Consider the following 11,267-nt stretch of genomic DNA (forward strand, 5'->3'; position numbering starts at 1 on the left):
TTTTTAAAAGTGTTTTTACAATACTTAGTGAGAAACAACTTTTTGCTAAACTTAGTATGAATTTTGGTTGAAGAAAGTGATGTGTTTGGGTCACGTGGTATCAAATAAGGGTATTTGTGTAGATCCCAAGAAGGTTGAAGCTATCCTAGATTGGAAGCAACCAAAGAATGTTTCAGAAATTCAGATTTTTTGGGGTCTTGTTGGGTATTATCGAAGGTGTTGAGGAAGAATATTCCATTTAAGTGGGGAGACGAACAACAAGGCAGTTTTGAAAAGTTGAAGTCCGTGTTGACAGAAGCTCCCGTTTTAATTCAACTAGAATATGGCAAGAAATATGTTGTGTATAGCGATGCTTCGCATATTGGGCTTGGTTGTGTTCTAATGCAAGATGGTAAAGTTGTAGCATATGCCTCAAGAAGGCTTCGGCCACATGAATTTAATCACCCGACTCATGATTTGGAGTTGGCAACTGTTGTTTTTGTTCTCAAACTTTGGAGACACTAGTATGGTGAGAAGTGTATTATTTACACCGATGACAAGAGTCTCAAATATCTCCTCACCCAGAAGGAACTTAATTTGAGGCAGAAAAGGTAGATTGAGTTCTTAAAGGACTATGACTGCACGATCGAGTATAACTCTAAAAAAGCCAATGTTATAGCTAATGCCTTGAGCAGAAAGACTGTAACACCCCTAAACCATATCCGTTGTCGAATTAGGGTTACAGATCATTACCAGAGTTTACAATTCAAACGAACACATATTTATAAATTTTTTATATCATATCAATAAACATATTAAATGCAAACCAAAACATTCATATTGTCCCCTATACGAGCCCTCGAGGCCTTAAAAACACGTTAGAAACAAGGAAAATATTGAAAATTGCAGGGGTCACATGGTTGTGCGGGCATTAGAAGTAGGGACAGCCGTGTCCCAGCCCGTGTCCATCCATGTGTAACTCACTAACTTAGGTCTCATGGCCAAGCCACTTGCCCATGTACCAGACTGTGTAGCCTTCGAAGTAACCCAACACGCCCATATACCAAGTCGTGTGCTAAGCCGTATAAAAGCCTGACTTGCAAACCTTTAAAAGCTACAGGGGACACGCGGCTGTGTCACCTGGCCATGTGTCACACACAGCTAAGACACACACCCGTGTCTCTATCTGTGTGGATGAAAATAGTCCATTTACAAGCCATTTTTCTCACCCATCATGGCATGTACCTACACCCAAAATTACAAATATATACAAGCCATAACAAGGCACCAAAATTATGCATAAATAAGTTATACACATAAGGTATAATAACATACAACCAATATGCCTATAGGCACCTCAAATGACAACATGTAAACATGTATAAGCATGTATTTGGCCAAATTAATCCACTAACTTCTAGGCATACTGCATCGATACATACTATTGAATTTACTTACCAAAACACGCCAAATGGTACCAATTATATCATTCAATCACTAGCATCAATAGTCATACAAGCCATTCAAACCACAGCACCAATTCACAACATCTCCAACAAGTTACAAACCGTATACAATATGCATATTCAACTATCATTTCATCTTCTATAATTGAAACATATCAAGCCACACATCAAACATATCAAGGCTAATATTTACATAACACTAAATTCATTTCATCACCAAATTACCATAACACAAGCCAAACCACATGGCCATTTCAATAACCAAAAAACATGAGCCAACATTAGCCAAAATACCTATACATGTCATTATAAAAAAAATTAAACCCCCGAAAGTATCGATAGAGCCAGTGGATAGTGTGATATAGCTCCGACAAGCTTCCAACCCGAACGATCTTCCCACACACTATAGACACATAAAATAACATAGAGTAAGCATTTAAGCGTAGTAAGTTCGTATAACTTAAAACGTAACTTACCATTTAATTCCATAATAGCTAAGATAAACATGGCATAATCCAACACAATTTGGCCAAATGCCTAAGCATATAAATCAAACATGTTAGTCATGTAAATACATATATAACCAATATACATGGATGAGCACAACCATTGATTAAATTTCCTATACATGTATCATCCATTTCATTTCTCGATATACTTTGTATCATTATCTCAATGTAATTCACATGTTTCCTTGTAATAGTTCGTATCGAGCTCTCACTATGTTGTATCAGTGTAGTGCCCGTTGAACTGTTTAGAATACCGTGGGATAGCTCACACATAGTGTGCTAAATCATATAATTGTTATCCATCAAATCCTATACATGTATTCTCACACGAGCTGTGAATCAGAATGCTCACACGAGCTGTGAAAATAGGCTTACTCACACAAGCTATGGGTCAGAACATAGCTACACGATGCTGCTCACACGATGTCGGACCTCAGCCATCGGTAGGATGTTCAGAACCAGCACCCGAATCATGTAAACCCTAATGACATGTCATTCGTATCCTACGATAGGTAATCATCGTATGTTGTTGGATATACGATAGGTATATATATATGGCATTTCACAGCACATGTAAATTTCAATTGAAAACATATAAGTACAATATAATTACACGAACTTACCTCGATGAGTATACGTTAATACGGAGGCAATTAATCCGAGACTTTCTCTTTGCCCTGATCTAAAGCCGTCCGAGGTCTATCTTGATCTATATAGATAAATTTAGCTCAATTCAATATGTATTTTATTCAAATTAACCCAAAATCATATTTTGAAAAAATTACCGTTTTTCCCCTACACTTTTAGTTTCTTTGCAATTTAGTCATTATATCATAAAAGTGGAAATTTATGCAATTTCACCATAACCCACTATAGTCGAATATCAATTAGGTCCCTAGCAATCCCTATATTTCATTTATTTTACAATTTCACCATGTAAAATTTTTTATTTTTCAATTTAGTCCCTATTTGACAATTTCATCAAAAATCTCTTAACAAAAGTTGTTTATTTAACAATCAATATTCATTTACTATCATAACTCATCAGAACTCATACATATTCATTAATGGTAAAACCCTAATAGTTTAATAGTTTCACAAATTAATCCCCGGGCTAGCTAGATTAAAGCTCAACAATCTCGAAAACATATAAATCATTAAAAACAAATAAAAAATAACTATTAAAATTTTTGTATACGGTACTACTATCATGTTGTGGGATATAAAATAATAAAAAAATAAAATTTTTGGCTTTAGATTTGTGGTCTCGAAACCACTATTATGATTTCATTAAAATCGGGTTGTTACAAAGACAATGTCTAATTTGAGGGCATTGTTCGCTCGCTTGAGTCTTTTTGATGATGGGGGTATCTTTGCTAAATTGCAAGTAAAGCCTGCATAGAATCAGGAAATCAAGGATAAACAATGTTTGGATGAAACTCTAACACCTCATTTTAAATAGCTTGAGGATGGTTCAACTGAAGACTTTGGGATTAATACTGATGGAATTTTGTGGTTTAAAGTCCAACGATCCCAAAAACATATAAATCATTAAAAATGAATAAAAATAAACTATTAACGAAATTTTTATACGGTATTACTATCATGCTGAAGGATATAAAATAATAAATAAAATTTTTGTCTTCTAATTTGTGGTCCTGAAACCACTATTCCGATTTCACTAAAAACGGGCTGTTTCAAAAGCAATGTCTAATTTGAGGGCTATGTTTGCTCGCTTGAGTCTTTTTGATGATGGGGGTATCTTGGCTAAATTGCAAGTAAAGCCTGCGTGGGTTCAGGAAATCAAGGATAAACAAAGTTTACATGAAACTCTAACACCTCATTTTAAATAGGTTGAGGATGGTTCGATTGAAGACTTTGGGATTAATACTGATGGAATTTTGTGCTTTAGAGGGAGATATTGTGTGCCTAATGATTAGAATTTGAGACAATCCATAATTTAAGAAGCACATAGTAGCCCTTATGCTATGCATCTTGGTAGTACTAAGATGTATCGCGATTTGAGGGAGTGTATTGGTGGCTGGGTCTTAAATGTGAAGTGATCAAATTTGTATCTAAATGTTTGACTTGCTAGTAGGTTAAAGCTGAACATCAGTTTCCATCAGGGTTGCTCCAACCGATTCAAATTCCACAGTGGAAGTGGGAGAGAGTGACAATGAAATTTTTTAGTTGGTTGCCTTTAACGCCTACTAAGAAAGATTCAGTTTGGGTTGTGATTGATAGATTGACTAAGTCTGCCCATTTTGTTCCTGTTTGTACTGATTACTCTCTCTAGAAGTTAGCTAAGCTTTATGTTTCTGAGATAGTGAGATTGCATGGTGTGCCAGTGTTAATTATTTCAGATCGAGATCCTAGATTCACGTCTTGATTCTGGAGAAAGTTTCACGAGGCTTTGGGCACTCTAATAGACAAAAGGCACCTTCTGATAGACAGAAGTCATATGCCAATTTGAAGTGCGAGGACATTGAGTTCAATGTGGGAGATTTCATTTTCCTTAAAGTCTCTCCATGAAAGAAAGTTTTGACATTTCGTCGAAAGGGTAAGTTAAGCCCTAGATTCAATGGTCCCCATCTAGTGCGTAAAAGGGTTGGTCCTGTGGCTTACCAACTCGAGTTGCCACCTAAGTTAGATCGTATTCACGATGTGTTTCATGTCTCGATGTTTTCGATAGCTCTGCACCAAGAGCGTGTGTTTGAGGCTTTGGTCAAGAAGACCAGGATTATTGAGGAGATTAAATGCGTGGAGCATGAGAGGAAAGGGAAATAGAGGGATCAACCCAAAAGAGAAACATGCCCTACTAGCCCAAATCCGCGACCTGTTAAGCAGGCCAGAGAGGCTAAGACACCACATAGGGAAGCAGTAGACCCTAGAGAAGGGCAGATTTAGGTTTGCTATTATTTTCAAAGACGCCATCCGAGCCAGTGTTGAAGGAGGATAGATGCTTCTTATTTAGGTGTTAGAATAGGGATTGTTATTTAGGCTGAAATTACCCATGTAGTATGCGTAAATTTGATATGCATTCTTCAAATACATGGTCTTCACCATAATAAACAAAAGATAGCTGGACTGATTTCATCTCCTAGACTGCAGTTGGCATCTTCATTGTTTTGATCATATTAGCTAAAGAGGAAACCTAGGCGGTCAATAAACTGATTGCATCAAACTCAATGGTGCCCACTACTCTTCTGGTAGTCCCAACTCATATGGTAGGATATTGATAACCATTGTTGGCAATCCATTCCAAAATCTCATATGCTTTATTATAGGATTTATCTAACAAAGTACCATTGGAAAAAGCATCGACTACCATCTTTGTATGTGAATTTAGTCCATTACAAAACATCTCCATCTGTGTCACGTGCTGAAAATCATGCAGAGGACATTTTCTAAACAATTCCTTAAATCTTTCCCAAGCTTCGTGAAGTGTTTCATCCTTTAATTACCGAAAAGATGTGATGTCATTTCTGAGCTTGGCATTCATGTTTGGCGGATTATACCGTAGCAAAAGCCTTTGGCACAAGTCATTCCGTGATACCACTATTCTAGATGGCAAAGCATTAAGCCATCTCTCAAAGAATATGAGAACAATTTAAGCCGCAAGGCATCTTCAAGAACACCCTGTTGTCTAAACGAGTCACAGACCTCTAAAAAAAGCCTTCAATGTAGTCTTAGATCTTCAGTGGGAAACCCCCCAAATTGTGCAACTGTTTGCAACATTTGGAACATTACCGATTTCAACTCAAAATGCTGAGCTTGTATGTGTGGTCTTACTATCACTGGATTCAGGTCATCCAAAATTAGAACTACATGCTCTCAAATTGGTCTGTCTCGGTCATCTATCACATGATGAATAGCAAGATTGACATCCAGACCATTTGGATTCAATGTATCATTTAGACCAAGATCATTTCTTTCCCTAGCCATATAACGTAGTCCTCTTCTCCTCCTACACAAAGTTCTTTCGATTTTTGGGTCAAAAGGATACTTTTCGTCAACAGTAATGCTTCTACTCATGCACTGAGAAAACCTGCAAAAATTCAATGCAACTAAGTTAGCTAAAACAAATGCAACAAAAGAGAATAAAAAAACCAAATTTCTCCAATTGCCAATCCCCGACAATGGCGCCAAAAACTTGTCGCTTGTCAATAAAATGTGTAAATTGTGTAGCTTAATTAATGCTAAAGCAAAATAAAAGTGAGAATTTAGTGACAAAATGAGAGAATGATGATGTATAAAATATGCAAAACAAAACAAGTAAACAAAACAAGAATGCCACGGTAAATACAGAAAATAAGATTAAGGAATATCAATATTGATTAGGATGGCAGGGGTTACTAATGCATCTACCCTCTCTAACTATTTGTAACACCCCTAACCCGTATTTGTCCCCGAAATAGGGTTATAGAGCACAAAATCAAAGGTACGGGATAGCTGAACCTAATTGCAATGACCTCAAAAACATAGAAATTAAAAGAAATAGGGCTAAAATCACATACCATGCAAAGATAATACCATGGATGAAAGCTTCATCACAAAAATGGCTTTTCCTCCATTAGAATTCGGCGAAGATAGGTTGTAAAAGATGATAATGGATTTTGGTTTTATTTTAATTACTTTAATTACAAAATTACCATTTTGTCTACTTAAATTATCATCCTATTTCATGCTTTTAGTTGCCCAGAACCATCCACTAACTTATTGAATGGTCTAATTACCATTTAAGCGCCTTTTCCTTTATTCAATTAACCATTTAATCACTCAAATCAAATAGTGATCAAAATTTACTTTTTTCACGATTAAGTCCGTTTTAATAAATTAACTATCCAAACGTTAAAATTTTTCAATGAAACTTTAAAATCACCTTAATGAAACTTTGTAAATATTTATAAAGATATTTATGGATTGGGTTATAGAAACGAGGTCTCGATACCTTATTTTCTAAAACCAGTTGACATTAATGAACTTAATAAATCGTTTATAAAACAAAAATCACTATATCAAAAACCTTTTCAAAGTCACAATTAGCTCATAAATATTAAATAATATTTATGAACTTACTCGTAGAATTTGGTGACCTTGAAACCTCTCTTTCTGACACCACTGAAAAATGGGCTATTACACTATTTATGCCATAGCAAAGTCTTGAATATTCTACTCCTCTATAGGTTTCTACAGCAGTCTGCTTCTTTCGAGAGAAAAAAACTTGGGTTGTCTCCCCCTAAGATATTATATGTCTATAGACTTGAGTTTGGCTACCCCTAATATTTTCTACCTTCTTTCATATGGGCAAGGCTCTAAGTTTAGTGGTTGCTGCAAATAAATAATTTATCATTCACTCATATTATCCAATGTCTATCCAGTTAACCTAACCCTGTCGGTATTAAGTTATATTTAATAGCCTACCACATATTCGTTACCACATAACCAGTATAAAGCATGAAATACCATTGAATAAAATAGTATAATAATTCCAACATAAATTGTGAATATTAATAGAACTTAAAGGGTTCAGGAAAGTAATCTCAAGCTTAAGAGATTTAGCTCATAGCTAGGTAAATCAAGTTCAAGTTTAATGCAGTAACCAAACTCATCGTTAACAATTAAGTTCTAAAGGAAATACGATAAGAATTAAAGGAGAAAGCACGAGGTAATGGCTTTCGCCTACTCAACTCTCAACACCGGCAGTACAATGTCTTGCAGTTGTTAAAGATGATGCTGGCGTTTTCTCCTTCTTCAGCTACTTTCCTTCTTGATCTTTCCCCCTTCTCGGTCAAAAGTTGCTTGTAAACTTGAACAAGTGCACAACCCAATCCTTATTGCTGATGATAGGGATCGTGCCATCAGACAATACACTGTGCCACTGTTTAATGAGTTAAATACAAGAATTAGAAGGTCAGATATTAAGGCGCCATAATTCGAATTGAAACTAGTGATGTTTCAAATGCTCCAAACGGTGGGCCATTTTAGTGGTATGCCTACAAAAGATCCACACTTACACCTTCGTTTGTTCATGGAGGTGAGTGATTCGTTTAAGATAGCTTGTCTAACTAAAGATGCAATGAAGTTAAAATTGTTTCCATACTCGTTGCGAGATCGAGCACAAGCATGGCTGAATTCTTTGCCACCAAGTTTAATATCTACCTAGCAAGAATTACCAGAAATGTTTTTTGTAAAGTATTTCCCCCAAGCAAGAACGCAAAGTTGCATAATGAGATAACTACTTTCCAACATTTGGATGACGAGTATTTCTATGAGGCGTGAGAAAGATTCAAGGAATTACTTCGTAAGTGTCGTTATCATGGGATTCCTCATTGTATCCAATAGGAGACATTTTATAACAGTCTCAATGCACACACAAGATTAATGGTGGATGCTTCTGCGAATGGTGTGATTTTTTCTAAGTCTTATAATGAGGCTTACGAGATCATCGAGAGGATCGCAAGAAACAATTACCAATGGCACACAAATCGAGCAATTTTAGGAAGATGAGTAGCCAAAATGCATGAAGTGGATGCACTGACTTCACTCTCTGCCCAAGTATCTTCTATTTCCTCTATGTTAAAATAGTTTACCACTAATGGTTTAAATAATTTTGCAACTCAATCACCAAGTCAGTATGATGTTATTTTGTGCGTATATTGTGGGGATGGTCATTCTGTTGAGAATTGCCCTTCAAACCTTGAGTCAGTTTATTATGTAAGGAACAAGTATCAAAATAGAAGAGGATAAGGAACACAGTCCAACTTCTACAATCCTTCGTGGCAGAATCATCCAAGGTTTTCCTGGAGTAACCAAGGAATTAGACCAAACAACAATCAGATGCAACATAGACCCAATCAAACCAAGGGTTTAACCAAAAAGCCCTAAAACCACCTTAAGCTGAGTCATCAAATATTTTTGAGGACTTTTTGAAAGCATACATGGTGAAAAATGATGCCTTGGTTCAAAGTCAAGCAACTATAATCCAAAGTCAAGCAGCAACACTGAAAAGTCTGGAGAACCAGATGGGTCAGTTAGCTGCTGAACTTCATAGTAGACCGTAAGGAGCCTTGCCAAGTGATATAGAAAATCTGAGATATTTGGGTAATGAACAATGCAAAGTGGTAGAGTTACAAAGTGATAAGATTTTGGAAGCTAAAGAGGTTGTGGTTGAGGATGAACCTACTGAAAATAAGGGAAGTCAGCCAACAGTTGAAGTCCTTACAACAGAAAAATCAAATGCTAAAAAATTTGATGAGGTAAACCCTAAACTAGTGAATTCTGATAATCTAGCACCCTCTTCTGCAGATTTGCCTCCTCAAAAAAGTTGTCCATATCAACCTAGAATTCTATATCCCCAAATACTTCAACAGAATAGAAAGAAACAAGAGGTACAATTCAATAAGTTCTTGGATGATTTAAAGTAATTACACATCAGCATTCTATTGATGCCCAACTATATGAAGTTTATGAAGGATATTCTATCCAATAAGAAATGACTTAGTGAGTATGAGACTGTCGCTTTGACGAAGGAGTGTAGTGCATTCTTATAGAATAAGATACCTTTGAAACTGAAGGATCTTGGAAGCTTTACGATACCTTGCAACATCAGTGAATCATATTACGGTGAGGCTTTGTAAGACTTAGGAGCAAGCATAACTTGATGCCCAAATCTATTTTCAAGCTATTCAGAATACGTAAAGTAAGACCCATTATTGTGACACTTCAACTTGTGGATTGTCCGTTAGCATATCCTGAGGGAACGATCGAGGATGTCTTGGTAAGAGTTGATAAGTTTATTTTTCCTATTGACTTTATTGTGTTGGATTTTGAAGCAGATAAGAAAGTTCCAATCATCTTGGGGAGACCTTTCCTAGCCACAGGATGAACATTGATAGATGTACAAAAAAGAGAACTCACAATGAGAGTTCAAAATGACCAGGTAACATTTAACATTCTGAAGGTGATGAAATTTCCTGATTCGATGGAAGAGTGTTCAGTAATGGAGGAATTAGAAACCTTAGTTTCTATGGAAAGCAATTCTGAAGAAGATCCATTTGAAAACACTTTAGGGTTTAGACCTTCAAAAAATGAAAAAGGTGATGAAGGTATGGCTTTGATGGAAGCAAATTCAAGGAGTTATGTTCAACCAATATGGTTCAAACCGCTAGAGTTGGAAGTTCGATAATTTACCCAACATAAGTTGTCAGTCGATGAACCTTGTAAACTCGAACTAAAGGTACTTTCGTCCTATTTAAAATATGTTTATCTTGGTAACAGTTCTACATTGCTTGTGGTTGTTTCAACGAACTTAACAACACATCAAGAGGAGCAATTGATTGTTGTTTTAAAGAAATTTAAAAAAGAAATTGGTTGGACTATAGCTAATATACGAGGTATAAGCCTTTCCTTCTGTATGCATAAAATTATTTTAGAGGAAGGTGAAAAAGGTAAAATTGATGGGAAAAGGAGACTTAACCCTATCATGAAAGAAGTAGTATGAAAGGAGGTGATCAAATGGTTAGATGCGACAATTATTTACCTCATCTCAGATAGTTCTTATGTAAGTCTCGTACAATGCCTACCAAAGAAAGGTGGGATCACGATTGTCAAAAATGAAAGAAACGAGTTAATCCTGATGAGAACTATCACGGGTGGGAGAATCTGTATTGACTACAGAAAGTTGAACAAAGTCACTCGTAAAGATCATTTTCCATTCCCTTTTATGGATTAAATGTTAGATCAACTAGCAGGTAATGAATTTTATTACTTTTTAGATGGATATTCGGGATACAACCAAATAGTTTTAGTCCCAAAAGACCAACATAAAACTACTTTTACCTGTCTGTATGGTACATTTTCTTTGAGGTGAATGCCTTTCAGTTTATGTAATGCACTTGTCGCATTCCAATGATGTATGATGACAATTTTTACTGATATGGTTGAAAATTATGTTAAGGTTTTCATGGATGATTTTTCTATTTTTGGTAACACTTATGATGTTCTTTGAGTAATTTGAAAATGGTACTAAAAAGATGTTAGGAGATGAATCTTGTCCTTAACTAGGAGAAATGCCACTTTATGGTTAAGGAAGGAATTGTCTTAAGACATGAGATTTCCAAGAATGGAATTAAAGTGGACAAAGCAAAGGTGGATGTAATTGAAATATTTACCACCTTCAGTTAGTGTGAAAGGAGTTAGAAATTTCTTAGGCAATGCTGGTTTTTATCGTAGATTTATTAAGGATTTTTCAAAAATTTCTAAACCTTTATTTATGCTTTTAAAAAAAGATATTATTTTTTATTTTAACAAA

General features: G+C 35.7%; 2 non-coding genes across 2 annotated transcripts; one reads left to right on the forward strand and one right to left on the reverse strand.

Annotated features, from left to right (window-relative positions):
• The first annotated feature begins 5,340 nt into the window (after window positions 1-5,340).
• LOC121221440 (small nucleolar RNA R71) lies at window positions 5,341-5,447 on the forward strand. Its single transcript, XR_005918831.1, has one exon. It is a non-coding gene; the product is annotated as a small nucleolar RNA R71 (small nucleolar RNA).
• A 2,727-nt stretch (window positions 5,448-8,174) lies between these two features.
• Window positions 8,175-8,280, reverse strand: LOC121221533 (small nucleolar RNA R71). The gene has a single exon (XR_005918923.1). It is a non-coding gene; the product is annotated as a small nucleolar RNA R71 (small nucleolar RNA).
• Between the last annotated feature and the right edge of the window lie 2,987 nt (window positions 8,281-11,267).

Source organism: Gossypium hirsutum, chromosome D09 (assembly GCF_007990345.1).
Source record: "Gossypium hirsutum isolate 1008001.06 chromosome D09, Gossypium_hirsutum_v2.1, whole genome shotgun sequence".
In the NCBI taxonomy this organism is placed as follows: Eukaryota; Viridiplantae; Streptophyta; class Magnoliopsida; order Malvales; family Malvaceae; genus Gossypium; species Gossypium hirsutum.